This window comes from Colobus angolensis, unplaced genomic scaffold (genome assembly GCF_000951035.1).
Source record: "Colobus angolensis palliatus isolate OR3802 unplaced genomic scaffold, Cang.pa_1.0 Scaffold15, whole genome shotgun sequence".
Taxonomy (NCBI): Eukaryota; Metazoa; Chordata; class Mammalia; order Primates; family Cercopithecidae; genus Colobus; species Colobus angolensis.
This window is the reverse complement of record NW_012114599.1, coordinates 7743321-7770408: the sequence shown is the minus strand read 5'-3', so window position 1 is coordinate 7770408 and position 27088 is coordinate 7743321.

The following is a 27088-nucleotide window of genomic DNA, read 5'->3' as shown; positions in this document are numbered from 1 at the left end:
CGTCTCGGCCTCCCAAAGTGCTGGGATTACAGGCTTGAGCCACCGCGCCCGGCGAGATAACAATTTTTAATAAGACCTTGTCTTTAAGCAGGTAAAGACCTGATCATTCCAACTCTCTCGCAATTTCTCCCTCTTCCCCCACTCCTTTGAATTCCTTCAGTTTACTTACTGTAACACGCAGTAGCCCAGACACTTACTCAATTACTCCCTTAATAAATGTTTGTTCAGCCCACCTACTCTACGTCAGCATCATGGTAGATTCCACTATGGTAAACAAGACAGATATGATTTCTACCTGCGTGAAATTTACAATTTAGTGTCTCTAATTAAGACATAACTTATATAACTTCCTAATGTAATAATCTGTGCTTTATATAGTGAATATTTTCTCCCAAGCGCACTGAACATCTCTGGGGTCAGAAAACACATAATGCAGTATAATCAAACACTTAGCCAGTTATCACAATGCCCTGAGGATACACAAAGGCATAAAAGCAGCCTTATGTCTTCATATCAAAAACTGGCTTTATACATATTCATAGAAGAGTTTCAATTATACAGAAAAGAGCTTTATCAATGAGACATTGTTGATTTATGAACATTCTGTTCTATTCTTTTCTATTCCATACTAGCTCATTTTGATTTAAAATGTATAATAATATAGTCAAATTTTTGTTTCAGGATTACAGTTTATGGTCTGTTCAAGCTGAAACTAAGTCTAGTTTTTATTAGCATAGTTTCTGAGCAAAATAAAACTTTATTATCTGATCAGAAACAATCAAAAATGGGAAATTATAGTGAAATAGGTAGCATATGTTAACTCAAGAATATATAACTATAATAACTGTGACTAATTGCATGGTATCTGGCACATGGTACATGCTAAAAAATATTTGCAGCCAGGTGCAGTGGCTCACGCCTGTAATCCCAGCACTTTGGGAGGCTGCGGTGATCACGAGGTCAGGAGATCGACACCATCCTGGCTAACAGGTCGAAACCCCATCTCTACCAAAAATACAAAAAAAAATTAGCCGGGCACGGTGGCAGGCGCCTGTAGTCCCAGCTACTTGGAAGGCTGAGGCAGGAGAAAAGCATGAACCCTGGAGGCAGAGCTTGCAGTGGGCTGAGATCGCACCACTGCACTCCAGCCTAGGTGATAGAGTGAGACTCCGTCTCAAAGAAAAAAAAAAAGAAAAGAAAAGAAAAGCAGATTTTTGCAATGAAGAAGCACTAGACTATGTCAAGTGTCCTGGTTTCTACTTCTTCAGGTAAGTTCCTTTTCCTTCAGACACCTTGGTCTCTTCACATACAAACAAGGGCTTAGATTATCCAGCATGCAATGCTTTTATAGAAGATGTAAAGCAGGTACCACAAGTAATATTTATTGTGACATGTTTTTTTAGACTTTTCCTAACAACTGAACATAGATAAAATACATTCCATATATGTCTTTCAATCAAAAGCTTTTCCTTACAGTTGTGTTTAGAAATTAACACTCAGTATATATAGAAATATACCATACCCTATAAGATTATGATGTACAGCCAGGCACACTGGCTCATGTCTGTTACCCCAGCATTTTGGGAGGCCAAGGCAGGAGGATCACTTGGGTCCAGGAGTTTGAGACCAACCTGGGCAACATAGCAAGACCCTCTCTATATAAAAAATTTCAAAAAACTAGCCAGATACAGTGGCCCGTGCCTGTAATTCCATTTACTTGAGAGGCCAAGTGGGAGAATCACCTGAGTCCAGAAAATCAAGGCTGTAGTGAGCTGTCATTACACCACTGCATTCCAGCCCAGGCAACAGAGTGAGACTGTCTCAAAAAAAAAAAAAAAAAAAAATTTATGATGTACAAAGTTTAGCATCTGTTGGGCAAAACTTTGATTATCTATGATCTTTTCTGTTCATCTGAAGTTATCAGCTTATTTCATAAACTAAAAAATAAATTCCATATTTCTATCAGAAAGAATATTCCTTATGTTTTTCAGGAGAGATTTCTTTTTCCTTTGATGATCTTTTAGATTTTCTTTTCTTTTTTTTTTTTTTTTTTTTTTTTTTTTTTTTTTTTTTTTTTTTTGAGATGGAGTCTCCCTCTGTCACCCAGGCTGAAGTGTGGTGGCTTGATCTCTGCTCACTGCAACCTCCACCTCACGGGTTCAAGCAATTTTCCTGCCTCAGCCTCCTGAGTAGCTGGGATTACAGGTGTGCGCCACTATGCCCGGCTAATTTTTTTTTTTTTTTTTTTTTTTTTTAGTAGAGACAGGGTTTCAGCATGTGGGTCAGGCTGGTCTCGAGCTCCTGATCTCATGATCCGCCCGCCTCAGCCTCTCAAAGTGCTGGGATTACAGGCATGAGCCATTGCATCCAGTTCTATTTTCTCTTTATTATATCTCCCCAGTAACTGTCACTTTCAACCATCCACAATCCTTTATTAAGTACCAGGAAAATAGAAACCAAAACTAGACATATCTTTCCCTTTTCACTTTTACAGATGAGCTAATGAGCACAGATTAATGAGAATAAGAGGACCTGCTTACAGAAAAAGCAGATATCAGGCCACAGAAATCTCAAACGTACATTTATTTTTATACAACAACATCTTCTTAGTTCTGATATCAGGGTTACTTCTACCCCAGATCACTCTCCAGCCTTGAATCATCAATCCTCCTCACGTACAGTAAGTTTCAACCATATTGAACTGTGGTTTCCTAAACCTCTGATGCATGTTCTTGCCCATGGTGACCTTTCTGCAAAAATTCTCTCTCAGCCTGGCCTCTGTTGTTTACATTGCCTCCTGCTCATTCTTCAGAACTCAACTCAGGCATCACTTTCCCTGAGAAGTGATTCTTGATACCACCCTTACCCAAGTGTGCATTTGGATCTCCTCCCACAGCCCTTATGCAAATCTCTACAGTTGTCTTTCTTTTTTATGTTTCTCACATTGAGCTATAAGCTCTTTGAAGGTCAAAAAAAAAATCTCTTATTCATCTTTCTTACCTCAATAAGAAAGCACACAGTAGGTACACAGGAAATGCTCATTGTTGAGTGAATGAATGTGTCAATAGTGAATTTTTTAAAAAAAACAATCTTTCTGTATCAGAGCTGTAAAAAAGGAACTTAAGAGAACAAACCAAAGACAGGATCTCAGAATCTTTCTTCCCTCATAGCATATTCTCCAAATAGTAGATTTACTTCAGCAAATCCATTCCACTGTAGGCTTCAGGAGAGCAGAAATCCAGCCCTTCCTCTGCAGTTTCTTCTGATGGCCCACATAAAATAAAGGGCTTAAAAATGTTTCTTTCTTTTTTTTTTTTTTTTGATGGAAATTACTTCCATTTAGTTCCCCTTTCCACCATGGACATTTAAAATCGCTTATATTGTAGGCTTTGAACCATGCATGTAAGACTACCTAGAAGTTAACCTGAGGTAGGAGGATAATTTATCTAAATACTCCCTGCAAATTTTATGCAAGTGCCTCAAGACTACACTTGCAGAAACACAAACATAGGTCTTTAAAATAGATGGATCCTCATGGAGTTTTTAGCCCATCCTCTTCATTTCATTGACGAGGCCAGTGAGACATAGAGCTTAGGTGAGTTGTCCAAAACTGTGCAGCCCATTGGTTAGAGGGCTCAAGGAGAAGTAGCCAGGGGATTAGCAGATTTCCCCAATCTACTTGTGAACAGGCCCCTTAAGATATCTCAAGCCAGGAACCCTGAAAGTCTTTTAATTGCCCTGCTTGATATTTATGCATTGGCTTCTTAAAAATCCTTGTTTTTCCTTCAAATATTTCCTAAATTAAACATTCAGAGTAAAAGAATAATAATAATTTAGATGAAGATTGGGTCTTAAGTATCAACGACATTAGATGATACTTGAACTTGATGAGTTGTTTGGCAATATTAAGTGGTATACGTGAGAAGGGTTCACAGAGAGACTCTAGGAACATTTGAGGAGCATTAGTAGCACTTTCCATTCTTAGAGGAACTGCAGAAAACAAAACAGGGGTACAAAGTGTCTGAAGCTTCTTTTATTAGGAGAGAGTGATATCAAGGCATTACTATTTTAGTCATTGTCTCACTGACGCTAAATAACAAACCATCCCAAAACTCAGTGGAATACAACAAGCTTTTGTTTCTATGCTCATGAGTCTGTATGTTGATTGTAAATCAGTTGGTTTAGGCTGGGAGCAGCTGAGCAATTCTGATTCAGGCTACAGATTCATCTGGGCTTGGCTCCTCAATGCAGGTTAAGTTCACATCTGCGATACGTGTGTGTGTGTGTGTGTGTGTGTAAATTCTGGAGCCTAATCTAAAGAAGGAGCAGCTACCTGGAAGAAGCTCTTCTCATCATGATGGCAAAAACCAACTCTACCGCACACCTTTACTTGCTTTATGTCTACAAATATCCCACTGCTCAGGTCAAGTCACATGGCCCAGCCAAAAACCAGTGAAAGGGGGTGTATACTCTACCCACAGAAGGATATATAAGAGAGTGAATATTTGCTGATCAGGAGGCTATACTATCATAACTACAAACCTGGCTTAAAATTTGAACACCTCTAACCAATATTTGGAAAGAAGTACATTATTTAATATAAACCTTACATTAACATATTTAAATATTATCACTTGACTTCCTCTTTTATTCAAAAATATAGGGACATAAAGGCAGGTTATGGTAAAGAGGACACTAGGAACTCAACTGACCTATTTTGTTACTAATGATCAAATACTTTGGTAAACCCAAAACAGTGCTCAGCCCAGTTCAAACAGTCCATGTAGGTCACTCTAAAATTGTATCTGGGTGAAAGTTTTGGAGGAAATACTATTTATACATGTAACAAGGGGATAGAAATAGGGATATCAGGTTTTATTCTAATATGTTTTGGTTCTAGCCAGCCAATGGTAGAAAAGTCTATTTATTGCCCTCTTCTCATTTTAGTCCAGTATCTCATCTCAACCTGGCTCTCATCATTCCACCAGGCCTGCCTGCTTCCCATTTTAGACAATGTATGTCTTTGACTATGAGATTATGTATGGGATTATCATATTTTATTATTAAAACTGATTTCTTATAAATATAGCACTAAAATATTAGCACTATCAATGATGTTCAGATTAGGAAGTACTCAGTAGCCACATTTATTTTAAAAGCATATAATTAAATATTTGTCTAGGGTAGTCCCAATGTACAGTTGATGTCCCAGCATAATTTCTAAATAATTTTTTATTTTTAATTTTTGTGGGTACCTAGTAGGTATATAGTCATTATATTAAGTGAAGCAAAACAGGCACAGAAAGACAAACATTGCATATTATCACTTATTTGTGGGATGTAAAAATCAAAACAGCTGAACACCTAGAGATAGTATAAGGAGGATTACTAGAGGCTGGGAAGCTCACCACAATTATTCATAGTGGCCCCTCTCACTCTTAGAATTATCCAGATTTGGCTAATAAATTACATGGTGAACCCAATTATAAAAGATCACATAATGATCTATAGACCATCACATTAGCTGCTTAGCCCCACCTAATCTTTGGTGAAAATCAGTTAAACTATTTCAAATAGTTCTGAAATCACCAGTAGTTGTATAATCGGGCTAATTTTCATTTATATTTGTTCAATTCTAATGCCTTTTCTCTCAGTAGTCTATAAACATATTTTAACTGTGTTTTGTCAGAATCCACTATAATAATACATTATGTTTATTGCAGTTGGCTTTCTGGTCAATTTTCTGAAATTCCAGAGATGTAAGTATATGCTAAAGTGAGAAGCAATAACCTCTCAAGTGGTTTAAAGAAGCAATAATCTCTCAAGTGGTTTAGAGAAGCAATAATCTCTCAAGTGACTTCATTTGGCAAGAGGACAAAACCTTGAAATTATTATTTTTTTATAAGACAATTCCTTTCATTGTTAACCATTGTAGGGCCAGAATTATTTTAATGCATGCATTTCTGTTTGTTTAGAAATATTTAGAGATTCTGTTTCCTATATTGTAGGTTCTATATGCAAAGTCTTCCTCAATGTTTTTTGGACCAATATAGTGATGGATATTTGGGCCAATGTAATATAGAACAAAATCCACCATTTTTTGATGTCAAGGTCAGTTCATGAACAATCAGTTACTATATCTGTGCTACCAATCAGATCAAACCAATGATATGGCTAATAATTTTTAAACAATGGATTTTTCAACAAAGAAAGTGTAGACTCCATGCAGAAACTATAAAAATAGGTCAGAAATATCCACAATAAGATAAATACTATTTGTAAACTGCCTTCTGTTGAGACAGCTAACTGCCCAGTGAAAACAGTTTTTAAATTTTCTTGTTGGCCTTTCAACAATGGGGGTTGCTTCTATCCTCTTTCTGTTGAAACTTCCAGAATTCTTATTTCATTTCCAACCCATTCGTTATTAGTGGCCACACTTTAATTTTCGATGCTAAATTGCATCTAGTGCTCTCAACCCTGGTTGGTCTGACTGCTTGATGTGCTTGCAGAACACCATTACAGAACCCTGAAAAATCTTCAGGCATCATTGTATCATAAGAGAAATGATGTTAGCTAAGTCTAGGAAATGGCTAAGAAAGGTTCTTGTCACTTGAACAAGTCAACAATCTACCTGTTTGATCAAAGGAAAAAAAATCAATCTTACCAATTTTAGTTCCATGATAGAAAAAATAAACTAATGCTTGCCCTTGCAGCTGCTTCTGATGATTATAAAGCTAGAAAAAAAGAGCTCAATAATCAGGCTCCACGAGAATTCCTGTTTAAATACTACCAATAAAGCTAGAGTCTGAAGTTTATAATTAATAGACTAACCCTTCTAATTTTCACTTGAAAATTAATTCTCAATTTGGCTGGAGTACACATGACAAGGTAATGCATATGGTAGATGTCCAAATAGATATTAACTGACTGATAAGCAATGACTGATATGGTCATTTTCCTCTATTCCACAAAATACTAAGTACCTAATGTGGATTACAGAAGCTTGATAGATTACTCTCTTTCCTGACAATCACAGATAAAATAAAATATCCCAGAAAAAAAGGCTTTTGTATCTGTTGTTCTTAAACCTTTCTACAATATCATTTTTGAATAAGACTATAGGCCATGCACATCAATTTTAGTCATAAGGCACTTTGGATTCCCATATTATACCAAGAAAGCACAAAACAGTATTCTGTGATGTCATAGAAAAGAGAATTTTACGTCAGCAAATATTTTGATTAACAAAGCACAATACATATCTATATAAAAACATATATGTATAAGTATATAGCCTTTTTATACTTGAATTTAACACTAAACATATATTGAACATACTCATTTTTCCTTATTTATAAAACATATCAAAATTTTCCAAAATTTTTAGGTTATCTTGTGAAGATCAGCAGATTCACAGAAATGCTAGATATTCAGTAAACTGCATATAACAGCTTTTGCTAAGTGATACTATAGCAACCTTTATTTTTACTCTAGAAATTATCCCCACACACAAGAAACACTCTGCTATTTCATGGATTCAGTGAAATTTTATAAAGAAGTCTAATGGGTATAGTGTTTCTTGTTGTGATGATGAAGATGTTCCAGAATTAGATCATAGTATCAGTTGCACAGTCTTCTGAATATGCTAAAATACTATCAATAACATACTTCTAAAGGATGAATCTTATTGTATGTGAATTATAGTTCAATAATAAAGAAGAAATAACTCTTCTGTTTAATAAACAATCTGTCCTATTTAATATGTTATACATTAAAGCAATATAATTAACACAATATTCTGATTAACAATCATATATAATTTGAAAAGCTTTCTTCATGGTTAATAGCAAGTAAGACAGTAACATGAAGTTTGATTTTATTTGTGAGGGTGGGCAAGAGAAATAGTGTTCATTTCTAGTTCAGGGACTAACTTTCATAGAGTTGGTAATAATTTACAACCTCATCAAGAATATAAGCATTCCCTTTTCTCTGCATCATTGCCAAAATCTGTTATTTTACTTGTTCACAATAGACATTCTACTGTGTAAGATGATATCTCATTGTTGTTTTAATTTGTCTATCTCCAACAATTAGTGACATTGGTCAATTTTTCATATGCTTATGGGCCATTTGTACATCTTCTTTTTAAAAATGTCTGTTCTTATCCTTTGCCCACTTTTTAATGGGATTGTTTTTCTCTTGCAAATTTGTTTAAGTTCCTTATGATGCCGGATATTAGGCCTTCATCAGGTGCATAGTTTGCAAATATTTTCTCTCATTCTGTAGGTTGTCTGTTTACTCTGTTGATAGTTTCATTGGCTATACAGAAGCTCTTAAATGTAATTAGATCCCATTTGTCAATTTTTGCTTTTGTTGCTATTGGTTTTGGTGTTTTTCTCATCAAATTTTTGCTTATTCCCTATGTTCAGGATGGCATTGCCTAAGTTGTCTTCTAGAGATTTTATAGTTTTGGGTTTTACATTTAAGTCTTTAATCCATCTTGAGTTGGTTTTTTCATATGGTGTATGGAAGGGGTGAAGCTTCAACCTTCTGCGTATGGTTAACCAGTTATCCCAGCACCATTTACTGAATAAGGAGTCTTTTCCCCATTGCTTGTTTTTGTCACGTTTGTCAAAGATCAGATGGTTGTAGGTGTGTACCCTTATTTCTGGGCTCTTTATTCTGTTTCATTGCTCTATGTCCAGTTTGTGTACCAATATCATGCTGTTTTGGTTACTGTAACACTGTAGAATATAATTTGAAGTCAGGTAATTGATGCTTCCAGTTTTGTTCTTTTTGCTTAGGATTGCCTTTGCTATTTGTGATCTTTTCTGGTTCTATATAAAGGATGTCATTCATAGTTTGATAGGAATAGCATTGAATCTGTAAACTGCTTTGGGTACTATGGCCATTTTAATTATAATGATTCTTCCTAGCCATGAGCACAGGATGTTTTTCCATTAGTTTGTGTCATCTGATTTCTTTGAGCAGTGTTTTGTAATTCTTATTGTAGAGATCTTTCACTTCCCTGTTTATCTGTATTCCTAGGCATTTTATTCTTTTTGTGGCTATTGTGAATGGGATTGCCTTCCTGATTTAGCTCTCAGCTTGGCTGTTGTTGGTGTAATGGAATGCTAGTGATTTTTGTTCATTGATTTTGTATCCTGAAACAATGCTAAAGTTGTTTATCAGCTGAAGGAGATTTGGGGACAAGACTATAGAATTTTCTAGATACAGAATCATGTTGTCTGCAAACAGGGATAGCTTGACTTCCTCCCTTCCTACTTGGATGCCTTTTATTTTTTGCTTTCGCTTGATTGCTCTGATTAGGACTTGCAATACTATGTTGAATAGGAGTGGTGAGAGAGCGCATCCTTGTGCCAGTTTTCAAGGGGAATGCTTTCAGCTTTTGCCCATTTAGTATGATGTTGACTGTGGGTTTGTCATAGATGGCTCTTATTATTTTGAGATATGTTTCTTCAATATTTAGTTTATTGAGAGTTTTTAACATGAATGGGCATCAAATTCTGTTGAAAGTCTTTTCTGCATCTATTGAGACAATCATGTGGATTTTGTGTTTAGTTCTGTTTATGTGATGAATCACATTTATTGATGTGTGTATGTTGAACCAACCTTGCATCCTGAGGATGAAGCCTACTTGATTGTGATGAATTAGCTTTTTGATGTGTTGCCGGATTCAATTTGCAAGTCTTTTGTTGAGGATTTTTGTGTCAATGTTCATCAAGAATATTGTCCTGAAGTTTTCTTTTTTTGTTGTATCTCTACCTGGTTTTTGTATCAGCATGATGCTGGCCTCACAGAATGAGTCTGGGGAGGAGTTCCTTCTCCTCAATTTTTTGGAACAGTTTCAGTAGGAATAGTACCAGCTCTTCTTTGTACATCTGGTAGAATTTGGCTATGAATCCACCAGGTCGTAAGCTTTTTTTGGGTGACAGGCTATTTATTACTGATTCAATTTTGGAGCTCATTATTGGTCATTTCAGGGAATTCATTTCTTTCTGGGTCAGTCTTGGGAGGGTGTGTCCAGGAATTTATCCATCACTTCTAGGTTCTCAGACCCTGGGAAAAATGACCCAGTGAGGAGCAGATTAACAACTGCTGCACCACAATCATGGCACAGGGAAATACAGGTGGTTCTGCTTCCACAGCCAAATGATTGGGAGCGAGAACTGCTTATATTTGAGGGAATAATTGAGGAAAACTTCCCCAGTCTTGCTAGAGACCTAGACACCCAAATACAAGAAGCTCAAAGTACACCTGGGAAATTCATCACAAAAAGATCATTGCCTAGCCACATAGTCATCAAGTTATCTAAAGTCAAGACAAATAAAAGAATCTTAAGAGTTGTGAAGCAAAAGCATCAGGTAACCTACAAAGGAAAACCTATCAGAGTAACAGCAGATGTCTCAGCAGAAACTCTACAAGCTAGAAGGGGTGGGGGTCCTAGTTTTAGCCTCCTTAAACAAAACAATTATCAGCCAAGAATTTTGTATCTAGTGAAACTAAGCTTCATAAATGAAGAAAAGTTACAGTCTTTTCCACACAAATGCTGAGAGAACTCACCCTACCAAGCCAGTACTACAAGAACTGCTAAAAGGAGCTCTAAATCTTGAAACAAATCCTTGAAATACACTAAAATAGAACCTCCTTAAAGCATAAATGCCACAAGATCTATATAACAATAACACAACAAAGAAAAGTATTCAGGCAACAAATAACATGATGAATAGATTAGTACCTCACATCTCAATACTGACGTTGAGTGTAAATGGCCTAAATGCTCCACTTAAAAGATACAGAATGGCAGAAGGGATAGGAATTCACCAACCAAGTTTCTGCTGTCTTCAGGAGACTCACTTAACACATAATGATTCACATAAACTTAAGGCAAAAAGGTGGAGAAAGATATTCCATGTAAATGGACATCAAAAGAGGGCAGGAGTAGTTATTTTTATATCAGACAAAACAAACTTTAATTTGGCAGCACTTTAAAAAGACACAGATGTAATGATAAATTGATAAGTCTAACAGGTAAATATCACAATCCTAAACATATATGCACCTAACACTGGAGCTCCTAAATATATAAAACAATTACTACTAGACCTAAGAAATGAGATAGACAACAACAAAATAATAGTGGAGAACTTTAATACTCCACTGACAGCCCTAGAAAGGTCATCAAGAAAGAAAGTCAACAAAGAAACAATGGAGTTAAACTATACCCTACAACAAATGAACTTCACAGATATTTATAGAACATTCTACCCAACTGCACAATATACAATCTATTCATCAGCACATGGAACATTCTCCAAGACAGACCATATGATAGGCCACAAAACAAATCTCAGTAAATTTAAGAAAATTGAAATTATAACAAGTACTCTCTCAGACCACAGTGGAATAACAATGGAAATCAACTCCAAAAGGAAGCCTCAAAACCATGCAAACACATGGAAATTAAATAAGCTACTCCTGAATGATCATGGATCAACAATGAAATCAAGACAAAAATTTAAAAATTATTTGAACTGAATAATAGTGATACAACCTATCATAATCTCTGGGGTAAAGCAGTGCTAAAAGGAAAGTTCATGGCATTAAATATCTACATCAAAAAGTCTGAAAGAGCACAAGTAGACAATCTAAGGTCACACTTCATGAAACTGGAGGAAAAAGAACATTCCAAATGCAAATCCAGCAGAAGAAAATAAATAACGAAGATCAGTGCAGAACTAAATGAAATTGAAACAAAAAAGATAAATGAAACAAAAGCTGGTTCTTTGAAAAGAGAAATAAAATTGATAGATCATTAGCAAGATTAACCAAGAAAAAAGAGAGAAAGAGCTCAATTAGAAATAATATGGGAGATATTACTACTGATACCACAGAAATACAAAAGATTATTTAAGGCTACTATGAACACCTTTATGCACATAAACCAGAAAACCTAGAAGAAATGGATAAATTCCTGGAAATACACAACTCTCCCAGATTAAACCAGGAAGATACAGAAACTGTGAACAGACCGTTAGCAAGCAGGGAGATTGAAATGGTAGTTTCAAAATTGCCAACAAAAAAAGTCCAGGACCAGACGGATTCACAGCTGAATTCTATCAGACATTCAAAGAAGAACTGATACCAATCCTATTGACGCTATTCTACAATAGAGAAAGAATCATCCCTAAGTCATTCTATGAAGCCAATATCACCCTAATACCAAAACCAAGGAAGGACATAACAAAAAACGAAAACTACAAACCAATATCTCTGATGAACATAGATGCAAATATCCTCAACAAAATACTAGCTAACCAAATCCAATAGCGTATTAAAAAGATAATCCACCATGATCAAGTGGGTTTCATACCAGGGATGCAGAGTTGGTTTAACATATGCAAGTCAATAAATTTGATACACTACATAAACAGAGCTAAAAAACAAAATTCACAGGATCATCTCAATAGATGCAGAAAAAAAAATTGGCAAAATCCAGCATCCCTTTATAATTAAAATCCTCAGCAAAATTGGCATAGAAGGGACATACCTTAAAGTAATGAAAGCCATCTATGACAAACCCACAGCCAACATTATACCGAATGGGGAAAAGTTGAAAGAATTCCCCCTGAGACCTGAAACAAGACAAGGATGCCCACTTTCACCACTTCTATTCAACATAGTACTGGAAGTCCTAGCTATAGCAATCAGATAAGAGAAAGAAACCAAGGCATCCAAATCAGTAAAGAGGAAATCAAGTTGTCTCTGCTGATGATATCATCATATACCTAGAAAACTCTAAAGACTTCTCCAGAAAACTCCTAGAACTGGTAAATGAATTCAGTTAAATTTCAGGATACAAAATTAATGTACACAAAGAAGTAGCTCTTCTACATGCTAACAGCAACCAAGTTGAGAATCAAATCAAGAACTCAACCCCTTTTACAACACATGCAAAAAAGAAATGCTTAGGAATATAACTAATCAAGGACATGAAAGACTTCTACAAGGAAAACTATAAAACACTGCTGAAAGAAATCATAGACAACACAAATGGAAACATCCCATGCTTATGGATGGGTAGAATCAATATTGTGAAAATGACCATATTGCCCAAAGCGATCTCCAGATTCAGTGAAATTCCCATCAAATTATCAGCATCAACTTTCACAGAATTAGAAAAAATAATCCTAAAATTCATATGCAACCAAAAAAGAGGCCACATAGCCAATACAAGACTAAGCAAAAAGAAGAAATGTGGAAGCATCACATTACCTGACTTCAAACTATGGTATAAGGCCATAGTCTCCAAAACAGAATGGTACTGGCATAAAAATAAGCACATACACCAGTGGAAAAGAATAGAGAGCCCAGAAATAAACCTAAATACTTACAGCCAACTGATCTTCAATAAAGCAAGCAAAAACATTAAGTGGGGAAATGACAATCCATTCAACAAATGGTGATGGAATAATTGTCAAGCCATATGCAGAAGAATGAAACTGGATCCTCATCTCTCACCTTATACAAAAATCAACTCAAGATGAATCAAAGACTTAAATGTAAGACCTGAAACTATAAAAACAGAAGATAACATGAGAAAAACCCTTCTAGACACTGGCTTAGACAAAGCCTTCATGACCAAGAACCCAAAAGCAAATGCAATAAAAACAAAGATAAATAGATGTGACTTAATTAAACAAAAAAGCTTCTGCACAGCAAAAGAAATAACTAGCAGAGTCAACAGACAAGCCATAAAGTGGGAGAAAATTTTCACAACTTATACATCTGATAAAGGGCTAATATCCAGAATCTGCAAAGAACTCAAACAAATCAGCAAGAAAAAAGTAAACTATCCCATCAAAAAGTAGGCTAAGGAACATGAACAGACAATTCTCAAAAGAAGATATACAAATGACTAATGAGCACATGAAAAAATGATCAACATCACTAATTATCAGGGAAATGCAAGTAAAAACACAATACAATACCACCTCACTCCTGCAAGAATGGCCATAATAAAAAAATTTTAAAATAATAGATGTTGACGTGGTTTTAGTGAAAATGGAACACTGTTACACTGTTGGTGGGAATGTAAACTAGTACAACCACTATGGAAAACAGCATGGAGATTCCTGAAAGAACTAAAAGTAAACCTACCATTTGATCCAGCAATCCCACTACTAGGTATCTACCCAGAGGAAAAGAAGTCATTATACAAAAAAAGATATTTGCATATGCGTGTTTATAGCAGCACAATTTGCAATTGCAAATATATGGAAACAGCCCAAATGCCCATCAATCAATGAGTAAAGAAAATGTGGCATACATATATACCATGGAAATATATATACTACTCAGTCATAAAAAAGGAATGAAATAATGTATTCACAGCAACCTGGAACAAACTGGAGACTATTATTGCAAGTGAAGTAAGTCAGGAATGGAAAACTAAATATTTTATGTTCTCACTCATAAGTGGGAGGTAAACTATGAGGATGCAAAGATGTAAGATAATACATTGGACTTAGGGGATTTGGGAAAGGAAGGGAGGGGAGTGAGGGATAAAAGACTACACACTCAGTACAGTGTACACTGCTTGGGTGATGAGTGTGCCAAAAATCTCAGAAATCGCCACTAAACAACTTATTCATCTAACCAAACATTACCTGTTCCCCAAAAACTTATTGAAATAAAAAGCCTGGATCCACCTTCAAAGGTTATGCTTTAGTTAGCCTAGTGAGAAGCCTAATCATAGATAGGCTTTGAAAACTCTCCAGGTGATTCTGTAATTAATCAAGATTGAGAACCACCATTCCTAAACCTCACTCCCTGTACAGCTCAAACTTCACCTCTCCTTTAAGTTTCTCTGTGTACTTTTGTTTGAGGTAATGTTCTTTTCTCCAAACTACCATAACCACCTGAATCTTTCCTATGGCCCCTTCTTGGTCTACCTGGCATTCCAGTTGCTTATGAACATGGGTTATATCTCATACTCAGCTATGGCTGTCTTTGGAGATGATATTTGTTTGCACATATTAAGTCCTCAATACCTATGTGTTGTATGAATGAATGAATGCATATGCTTGTACACATTCCCTACACTTGATCTCATACATACCCCATCCCACACCCTTATTGATCCCCTGCCACCTTGTTTCCCTTCCCCACAAATTCACAATCAGCTCAGGGCCCCAATCATTTTGTGCAACTATTAAGCTTAAAACACACAGAGAAGACAAGAGTTGGATAAATTAAAAGGTCTGTTATATTTTTAACAGACTGTTTGTAACCAACAAAGTTAGAACTGTAAATATCCAACTTACCTTTAATTGACTAACACTGACAGCTTCCTGGTGTTTATTCCGTATCTATATATTTTGTCTTTGAATATAAAAAGAACTACTCACCATTGTATTGTCTTTCACTGTGCACAGTGTGCACTATTCTTATTTAAGTTCAGTTTAATGCCTATGTCCCATTTTCCTATTTTATGTAATGCTGTGATAGCACATGACAGCTAAGTTCTAAGTATCTTCAGATATTATAGATTTGTCATAATATGAGATAAATGCATAGTTTTTGCCTCTCTTACAGATAATAAGTTGAGTGACTGCTTTAAGACCGTACAGGAATATATAGGACCATGTTTGGAAAGACTCAAGTAAGTTAGTCTAGAAAAAGAACTATCAGATTATTGGAACGTTTTAGGATGGGTGAAGAGTCAAATATTGTATCTTTGGGGTAAATCAGATGGGAAGTAGGAAGAAAACAAGAATGAGAATAGGTTTTTTAAACCACCAGTTGTTACCACAATGCCCAGCTCAGAATGCAGACTTCAAAAGTTAAAGAGTGCCTAGAGCTGTACCCATTACCACTGCCTTCCTTCCAATTCCATCCGCCTGTCCCTATGCACTTGAGATATAATGACTTCATGTTTGATGGGACTTTCTCTTATTTTCTGCAACTAAGCCTCTTCCTAGTGTCTTAAGATTCCTTGTGTTTTCACCTATGACAGTAACACCCTTCCAGACTCAGTTCTTCCAGACTGTTTCATCCCAAAGATGCTCAAATTCTCATTCAGACTACAGAGGGCACCACAGAAGGAAAATGAAGTCAGATAATCTCAAGATTATCTGTCATCCTTTTCCATACCCCTACCCTGAACTCCCAGCCTTTGCTGAACTCAAGTCTATCTATACACTCTGGCTGCTTTTTCCATTCTTTCTCCTATCCAATGTCCCTCCCAAGCTGTTATGCTTTGTTTCCTTATAAACAAACACCTTCTCTCCACATATGCACTCCTCCTTGCCTCACTCATAAAACACTTTCGCTATATTAAACCCTGTCTGTACTTAAACACTCTGCTTTCTTCAGTCACCCTTAGGATACACTTTGCTCTTTGTCCCCTAATTTATTCTCATAACTTGGGGGCATGACACAGGGTCATGTTTTTTCTATTTCCTATAGCCATTTTCACATTATTAGTTTCTGAAACTCTCAGTAAATTCGCTTAGAAAATAACATTTATAAACTTACATGTCATCCTGCCAATCCACATCAAGCTTCTGCAGCTGATTACTCTGGCATGTTGATTCATATCTGATTGACAACCATGATCTCTAACACTATTTTCAATGACTTCAAAAACAGTGTGAAAGACACATCAATCCTTAACCTCACTGACTTCAGTGAGTCTCACTTCTTGTTTGCTCTAGCCATCTGCTCCCAGATCCTTGCCTGAATCTGCGATTCTCCCAGGATGGCTCTGAAATCTTAAACTCCAGTGCCCCACTCTCAACTCCAACTTCTTCCTCCAGCTTTCTGATCCATTAGTCCACATCTATTTTTGACCTCATGAAAACTTCTTACCTGACTCCCATTTTCTCTCAATCTACCATCCCCTTCTATTCTTCTAGTTTTGCTTTCTCCTTTTCTTTCCTAGGTTTTGTTTTGTTTTGTTTTCTGGTGATGGAGTCTCACTCTGTCTCCCAGGCTGGAGTGCTGGAGTGCAGTGGCACAATCACAGCTCACTGAAACCTCCGTCTCCCGGGTTCAAGCGAGTTTCCTACCTCAGCCTCCCTGGTAGCTGGGATTACAGGTGTGCACCACCACATCCAGCTGATTTTTGTATTTTTAGTAAAGACGGTGTTTCACCATGTTGGACAGGCTGGTCTCTTGAACTCCTGACCTCAGGTGATTCACCCACCTCGGACTCCTCCCAAAGTGCTGGGATTACAGGAGTGAGCCACCACGCACAGCCTCTTTCCTAGTTCCTCTCTCTCTCTGCTAACATAAAACCACACATCCTGCTGCCAAGAGGAAATAGAAGCCATCAATGAAGTTCGGGCATTTCTTACTCACTAACTATAAACATGCATCTACACCCTTTCCCTTATCTCCCTTTCTCCCTTTACCTCTCTAAGGCTATTCTACTCACCAATACTGCCACTCTTAGCTCCTTGGCCTTCCATGGAGGTTGCCCTATCACTCATCTATCATCTGCACTTTCAGTCACTGTCCTACTCAGGTCTTTGTATTTTAATGCACTCAGGTCTCTCTCTTTTTGAAAAAATAAGGAAAATCCTTTAACCCTACATTGTCCAGAGAATACCATTCCCTTTGCCTTTACTATGATAATCTAGCTTTGGAAATTAGTACATCATCCTTGCTGACTCCTCTTCCTTGCTCCCATTCACTCATTGGCCCACAACAATCTGGCCTCCTAAAAAGCATTCTGTTGAAACTGCCCTGAAAAAATCACCAATGACCCTTTTGTTGCCAAATCCAATGGACATCTTTGTCCTTTTTTTACTTCTTTGCACCATTAACACTGTTCTACCCTACAGCCTGCTTTGACTTGCCATAATTCTACCTTTTTACCTCTCTAATCACCCTTTCCTATCCATCTTTCTCTTCTCAGCCTTAATATGTTTTAGCAAAAATTCTACCCTCACTGCTCCTTTCTTCACATTCCCTTAGACTGTCCCTTGAAGGGATCCGTTCCTTTTTTTCTTATTGATAAACTTCCCAAAATATGTATCGAATCATTCTTGATGCAAAGCTCTTGACATGTAATGCAACTAACCTTAGGACATTTCTAACTAGTTATCAAATACGACATATCGAGGTATAAACTTGGCATTTCATCCCCAAACAGATTTCTTTTCCTGTATCCTCTTTCTCAGTGAGCAGCAAACTCTAATATCTACAGATAGCTCAAAGCAGGAACATGTGGATCATCACACATGACTCCACCTCCTCACTCACCAACCTACATCAGTTAACATACCCTGGCAATGATTTCTCCTTAGTATCCCAAGAAGCTGACTGCTTCTCTAGTAATTCTTGCTGCCACTGTCATCACTTCTGTCTTACAAGTGTTAATTGCCCTCCAAAATTATCTATTAAAAATATATCTAATCACCTCTCCTCCTGTTAAAATCCCTCCCAGGCAAATTATAGTTTTAAAACAAATAAACAAACTAAAATGACACACAAATATCTATGTGACCTGGCTTTTGCTTGCCACTTACCTTGCAGCAATTATCTGAAGAATCAATTATTCCTTCAGGAAGTTTGCCCTGACCCCTCAATCTGAGTTAAGAGCCCCACTTGGGCTTCTAGAATATGCTGTGCTTATAGGATCAGAGCATGAATTGCCATGTCCTGTATAATTAATGGTTTACTTGACCTTTCTGACATTTAAAAAGTGAGCTCCTTGAAGTCAGGGGCTGAATCCTCATTAAATTTTAAACACCCAACATTTAATATAATAGCTAACAAAGAGTAGGCAACTAAGAAATGTTTGGTAAATAGATGAGGTGAATCAATGCTTGGTAAACAAATAAAAATGAAATGACATTTTTTCCTACATAAAGTGTTGGGAAACAAAAGGAAAATGTAATAGGAAAAGTAAAAGAAAGATTCCTAGAAAGAAAAGAATAGGCATACTAATAGATGGTGAAAAGAACAACCTTCTCCTGCAGTCTACAAGGGTTTACACTGCCACAGTGGCAAGTCATATGAAGCCTTTATAGTCATAATCCATTTTGTTCTTTGCTTCTGAACCCTGAATGGTTGATCAGAGCATGGAATTCTCTTTAAATTCTGAGCTTGGTAGCAGAATGATCTGGAAGAAGCATGAAATCTTTCTTTCTCTTCTTCAGCACCAGGAATTGTTTGCATTATGCTGAAAGACAAAGCCATTTTGCAGATGCATTCTTCATAAATATGTGCCTGAGAGACTTGCTGAACATAACAAAAATATACTTTTTTCACTGCTTTTCTCTAGAGAAATAAGAAGGCACATTTTAAGTGAAGGATTTTTAATAGCTGCAGAAATTTTTGGCTTGAAATCAAGGCATCAGAAAGTACACATGAAATTAAATGCAGTCCAAAAGCCAGAGATTAAAAGTTATCAGGACCACCTTTTTTGTGGGCATGTAAGTTATCAATTGTGACATCTATAAACATGGAGCCAAGAGACTTTGTTTTCAAGTCCTTGATTGTCACTCAAATTCTCAGGGTCCCAGTTTCTACTTTGTAAAATGGGAATGTCCACCCAGTCTGACTCACAGGATAATCAAATTCATATATTCAAGCATTTATTTTAACAAATGCTTTTTGAATGTCATTTTTCTATTCATCAATGATACAGTTGTACACAGAGCAGGCAAGTTTCAGCCCTCCTAGAGCTTGCATTCTATTGAGAAAGACAAACAGAAATCAAACAAGTAAATGGAAGTACACCTTAAGGAGGTACTCAAAAGAAAAATAAACCAGGGTACGGGGACAGAGAATGGCAATACAGTTGTGTATTTGTTGAGGGGGATGAGGGCAGGGAGGTTCTCTCTCAGAAACTGATTTCTTAGAGGTGACCCGAGCAAGGTGAGGCAGTTACATCAACATCTGTAGGAAGAACATTCCAGGCAGAGGAGCTGAAAAGGAAAGGCCCTGAGGTAGACACATACTTAGTACTTTTTAGGAGCAGTAAGGAAGCCAGGGTTGTTAAAGCCAGACTACAGAAAGGACAGGAAAGAGGAGAAAATGAAGTTGGAAAGATAATTTTGGGGCAGATACCATGTATGTATGAAAATATTTTGTAAACCATTATTGATTCTAATGTAAAGCCAATCCACTCTAAAGGGCATGGGAGACTGAAATCAGTCTTCATATATTTTAAATGGTTTGTATTTAAAGTCCCATCTAATGAAACTTTGAAATGGTGTCCCTCATTGCATTGGCATGGCTTATTTCACCAAGTGATCTAATTTCACTCACATGTGAGTATACTCACACACACATACACACAGGGAGCTTGATTGTACCCTCTCTGTTTCATTATTTGAACATTCTTGGATTTCTTCCTTTTCTTATATAGCAACAATAAAGCCAGTAAGAGAAAAGAGTATCATATTGACCCTCCAAAAGTTGTGTCTTTTATGGATTTTAAAGCAATAGTCAGGCCCTTGTAACTGAAGCTTGAACCTTGGTTCTACCATGAGACAGGAACATTGACAACTTAGAGTCATAACAAAGCCACAGACATAATCACAAGATTAAGATAGGAAACCATAAGTGACAAATTATCTAAGGCAGTCATGGAGAATATAAAAGAATCATAAAAAGAAAGAAGCCACACAAATTTAAATTTGTTAAATAACAGCCAGAGTTGAACTACTGAAGGAGTCAACTGATTGTATGACCAGATCCCTAGAGAACATTTGGTTCTATGGGCTCTCAAAAATATTCAGCCCACAGGGAGCTGTAAAAAAAAAAAAAAAAAAAAGAGAGAGAGAGACCTTCAGTATAAGGAAGTTCATAGCTACAATCTTAGGATTTCTTTACCCTGCCCCTCCCGTCGGCTCTTTTGCCACCTCCAACCTGCCTCTTCTGGAGTTCTCTTATTATCTTTCTACATTCTCCCCTCTGAAAATATTTCTTCTGAAGCTTCTTCTCTCTCCCATACTTAATACCTACATATTTTTTTTGATAGACATCTCTACTGCATGTCTTTTTGTGCTAGTTTTTCAAACTCAATGTATCAATGAATAAGTTAATCTTCCTCCCTCTCCCCAAAATCTCTTTTCCTTTATGACTCCACAATTTCTGCTTGAGGCCCCACAATTCTTAGTTACTCAGACTCAGTCCTCAAAGCCTTCTTTGCAGCCTCTCATTTTCTCCCAAGTTCTGTCACTAAACTCTAGCAATCCCCCTTGAGTTCTCATTTGTTCTCTTTCCCTGCCTCCTCCCTGTCTCCCTACCTCTTGCCTAGATAGACATAGTGGCCTCTCAACATATCTTTTCCTCCAGTCTGTCTTTCTTTGATGTATTTAACAAAATGCTATCAAGGGATTTTCCAAGGTAGACTCTGATCAGGTCATTGCCCTCCTCAAAAATTCTTCAAAGTCTTTGTGTAGTTCAAAGGATAAAAGCCACACTTCTGCCCCCGACAGTCAAGGTTCTCCATGCTGGGAACCAAGTCCACCTTTTTAGACTTTTTATCTTCCACTCTTCCCCCTACCACACAGTCTGCTCCAGCCTGAGAAATGGCCCACTGCCCTTGAACAGTTTCCAGTACTTCCTTACTGTTCTTCATGTGTGCCACATCCTGCATCCAGATAATCACTATCATATCGACCTTTTAAGGTCCGTCTTCTGTTTTAAAGTCCACTTCAGAATACCACCTCAGGGAGTGATTTGAAGTGGTATTCTAATCATGCATCCATCTGTTCATTCACCCAGCAAGTATTTAGTGAGCACTTGCTATGCATTTTACCTCGACTGTGGCTAGTTGTGCACCTCTTTTTTCTCTCATTTACCACCTTCCTCACACCCTAGTAAATGAAATGTAAGCTCGCTGGAGACAAGTATTGTTGAGGCTTTTTTTTTTTTAAACCTACCACAATGGCCGACAACTAGACTAAATACATACCAGCCAAATGAAGAAATGATTGCTTGCTCTACCCTAAATGAGAGTCATTATCTCAGTTCTTTTAGAAAGGAAAGAAATGGAGAGCAGCTGCCGCCACATCCTCCCATTCCATCCATCCTTTTCTCTCTTAAAATCACATGTCCTATAGAAGGACTGTGGTCTCCCTTACATTTATTCTCATTTCCCTCCATTGGGGTCTATTAGTTGGTCGAGGGGCACAGGTTTGTAGCATTCTTGCATCTAGTCTGCAGGTCATGTCTTAGAACCAAGGCAAGCTGAGGGGATGCAGGATATACTTTGGTTACCTAGTAGGCTTACACGTGACAAGGAAGGCAGAATGAAAACTGTTGACTTTTAGCTCATCACCATGGAGGCTTACCCACCACAAGGTCCACAAGAGTCTGGGGAAGCCATGTCTGGGGACCCAAGTCCTGGCTCTGACTATTTAATTTTTAACTCCTGACCTAAGCTACTTGAAATCAATGAAGCCAAGAGAAATAGCACTGAGATATAGAGATAACGTAAATGTAAAATAAAGAGATGTCCCCCCAAAAAGGAGAAAAGAGACGTTCATCAGGAATTGAGGATGTCTTATTACCTTTTTGAGCAAGTGTCAAGCTGTTCCATCTGTGAGGCCAAAACTACCTCAATCATGTGTTCAAAGGTGCTAGAGCTACAAAAATATCAAAGGGAAAGTTTTAAAGGAAATTGGACAAAATTAGAAATCAATACCAGTACTAGTTTGCTGAGAGATCATGGAGTACTCTAATACCTTACTTAGCAGAATTCTACAAAAATTCAAAATATGAATAATTCTTGGTCTCCAGATTTATGAACACTTGATCTGGAAGAATACACAAATATTTTCCCTCTACAGTTCATCATGTTAAAAATATGCTGCATTGACAGTTCCTGGTATAAAGGAAGGTTATTTCTGTTTTCAGTGTTGCTCCCTGACTTTAGGTAACAACTAAGAGTTACATGTCATGGCACATTAATTTAGAATTTCATGTGCATTTCACTGATGTCAGTAGATTGGCATTAATTATATTGGAAAAGAGTATCTGATGTACCAGAAAAAAATCAGTCATGTGGAACAGTGCACAGCCTCGAGTTTTAGATATGAATTCTGAATCTTAATTCAGAAAGCCTAATACTCATATAACTCCCACTGTGTAAACTTTCTGACCTTCAGATGAAGCCTCACTAATGTTTTACACTTATTCCATAAAGCACCAGAAAGAGAAACAGTGTAGGCTTGCTTCCCTGATGCCTTCATCATTCTCCAGAGTTTTATGGGAAAATCTGTTTCGATTTCTGACCTACAGAGTCAGAAGTATGACCAAATGCTATGGGTCATATTTTCTTTGTATTAGCGAAGATGTGGATTGATCATCGTTTTGTGCACAGTATGTATCAGAGTGGCAGGGCATGTTTTTCCATTGCATAAAACTTCCCCCAACAAACACCTCTAGCAATATATATTTTTAACACCTAACCCAAACACAATTCACACAGATAATTTCCTGCAGAGTCTAACAATTCATAAAGCTCAAAGTGTTCTAGAATTTCTCAGGACTATAGTCTGAAACTACAGTTCAACATGCACACATGCATGTGCATACAGATACACACACGCACACACAAACATATAAAATATTAAACATCAAACACTCATTCAGCCACTCCACCAATGGATCCCATGAGAAGCAAGAGATCCAGGTTGGACAGGATAGATTTGCGGTTGTGAAGTGAGGAGTAAAGGAGATCAAGACAGAGTATTCTAGAATGAAGGTGATTTGGGACCAAAGCTGCTATCCAAAGAAACTTTCCTTTTTCTTGGAAGTTTCTTTATACATATGCAACAAACCTGCATGTTGTGCACATGTACCCTAGAACTTAAAGTATAATAAAAAAAAAAAAAAAGAAACAAAGAAAAAAGAAAAAGGGGATCAGGTTAAAAAAAAAAAAAGAAAAAAACTATACCCCAAAAGAAACATCTTTGCCTAGGAAAAGCATGAACGATTATGCGAGTTTTAAAGGGTGAATTAAGGATTAGGCCTGAGTTTCCTGAAGCACCAATACATAAGGCAGAACCACGTTCTGCAAGGGCCTGGGCCTTACCTATTGGGAAGACAGGCACTCATATGGCCATAAAGCTAGCCAAACACAGATGTTCATTACTACAGCATAAGTGTCAACTATGGAGAAAGTGGTTGAAAAATTGTCATACTCCTAACAGACTGGGATGCTGTCATTGAACTAATAAAAACCTTCCTATTACATAAGGGAAAGTATATATATTAATAGTAAATGGACAAAAAAATCAAAATACAAATCCAAATAGACAGAGCTCTGCTAAAACCAGAACTATGTATTAGAAAGAGGGCTGATAGATCGTGCCAAAATTTTAATTAAGCTGTTGCAAAGAGTTGTGCTGAATGTTTTTCATTTGTTGTTTTATTGTTGTTTCACTTTCTGCATATGTGCATTTTCCTAATTTTTAATTGCACATTAATTACTTCAGTAATGAAAAAATTACAAATAAGTCTTGTTTATTTTCTGAGTTGTAATACCCAGGATTATACTGTCATAAAAGGAGTTCAGAAATGGGAATCAGAATACCTGAGTTTTAGTACAAATCTGTTGTTCTGCAAGTGTGTGAATTTAGGCAAGTCATTGGACCTCTCTGACAATAATCATAATTTATTGACCTACTGAATGCGTACTCTATATCAGGCACTTCCTTAAATACTTTGCCCATGTTATCTCATCTACTATTCCCATTAATGAAATAGATAGGTCTTACTCTACTATTGTGTAGATGAGAAAACTGAGTCTTAAAGAAACAAAATAACAGCCCAAGACTACATAGTTAGCAAGCAATCGAACTAGGAATAGCTATATGTCTTCTCACCTTTTCATCTGTAAAATTAAGGATAAGCTGTTCTTCTTGAAATTTTCTACTTGTAATATGAGTTCCCATGAAGGCAGGACTCTGTATTGTTTTGCTCACTGATATATCCCAAGCACTTAGACCAGTGCCTAGCACAGAGTAGATACTCAGTCAATATTTGAATTAAAGTACCTGCAGAAGAGCTGTAACCCATGATTTCCAGAGCTCTGAAAGCAATTTTCAAAATTACCATCTACAGTGGACATTTTTTAGAAATCTCATATTTTAACTTAAAATTTGTATGGTCTTTATATTCTACTTTATAACATTATGTGTTTTAACTTTGAAACTATTTTTCAATAGTTTCCAACTATTCAATCCGTTATTAACTTTAATCCCCTTTCCCTCCTCAAATACTCAAGCAAAATGTTCATGGAAATTTTGATATATTTATCCTATGTCTCCTGGTACACCTGGCATACCTCGCATACCACCATGAGCACATGCACCCAGCCTAAGCAGCATGAATCTAAACCGTCTCTAATGTTCTGATTCTTTAAATGCTACTCTTTCAGGATGGAGCACAATCCACTAAATACAATTGAACAGTAAGACATAGAGTAGAACCTCATTGTTCTGGACATATGATTTTACATCTCCAGTCTAAAATTGCTTTAGGTTTTCTGGCCCCTTAAATAAATTGGCTTGTTTTAAGCTTGCAAGGAACTAAAAGCCCTAGATTTTTCTTTAACTATTGTAAAACAAGTACTCCTCATCTCAAAGCTGGCATTCTTTTAAACTATATGCAAGAGCTTATATTTCTACCCTAATAAAACCAATCATTAATTTCAGTTAATCATTCCAGGCTGTTGAGAGCTTTATTGAACCCATCTGTGTCACCTAGCACAGTAGCTATTTATCCCTGATGGAAAATTTACAGATTTGCCTTCCCTGTCTTCATCCGTAGCATTTATAAAAATAAACAGGACAGTATAGAGCTTTAGAGCATGCTATTACACACCCTCGTATGGGCCACAGACACTCACCACACTCATAGCCAAGAGGGAAGGCATGACCTCACTCAAATAACACATCAAAATCCGTGCAAGGTATGAGATATTGTCATATTTTTCAAAAGAAAATGAATTGGTTTTAAAGTACTAGACACATTTAACCTGAATAACAAGTAATCATTCATCAACATGCTAGATCCTGTTGAGCAATTACATATAAATTTGCCTATCTTTGGCTTCATTCATTTAATCTACACGATACAGAAAAAATGTTGATTACATGCACTTCTAAAATCAAAGTTTCTGATAAACACCTCTAGTAGTGTGTTTTTCTTAAATGAAGCTATATTGGCATTTTTTGGTATGCGTCTACTCTTTCATTGCTTTCTTCCTAATGTGTCCAGAATTGGTGGGTACTTGGTCTCACTGACTTCAGGAATGAACCCACAGACCCTCAGGGTGAGTGTTACAGTTCTTAAAGATGGTGTGCCCAGAGTTTGTCCCGTCTGATGTTCGGACGTGTTCAGTTTTTTCCTTCTGGTGTGGGTTCATTGTCTCGCTGGCTTCAAGACTGAAGCTGCAGACTTTTGCAGTATTACAGTTCATAAAACCAGCATGGTCCCAAAGACTAAGCTGCAGCTAAATGCATTGCAAAACAGAAAACCGGCAAACCTTCCACACCACAAAGGACCACCTCAACCAGTTGCCGCGGCTGCTACAGACAGCCTACTTTTATTCCCTTATCTGGCCCCACCCACATCCTGCTGATTGGTCCATTTTACAGAGAGCTGATTGGCCCATTTTACAGAGCGCTGATAGGTCTGTTTTGACAGGGTGCTGATTGGTGCGTTTACAAACCTTGAGCTAGACACAGAGTGCTGATTAGTGCATTTACAATTCTTTAGCTAGGCATAGAAGTTCTCCAAGTTTCCACCAGATTAGCTAAATACAGAGTGCTGACTGGTGCATCCACAAACCCCAAGCTAGACACACAATGCTGACTGGTGCATATGCAATCCTCCAGCTAGACATAAAAGTTCTCCAAGTCCCCACTCGCCTCAGGAGCCCAGTTGGCTTAGCCTTCTGGAACCTGTGCAGGGGCCGCAGGGGGAGCTGCCCGTCAGTCCCACGCTGCGCGTGCAACCTTCAGCCCAGGAGCGGTCGATTGGACCCGGTAAAGCAGAGGCTGGGGCGTGCAGGAGTGAGGGGTGGGGAATGGGG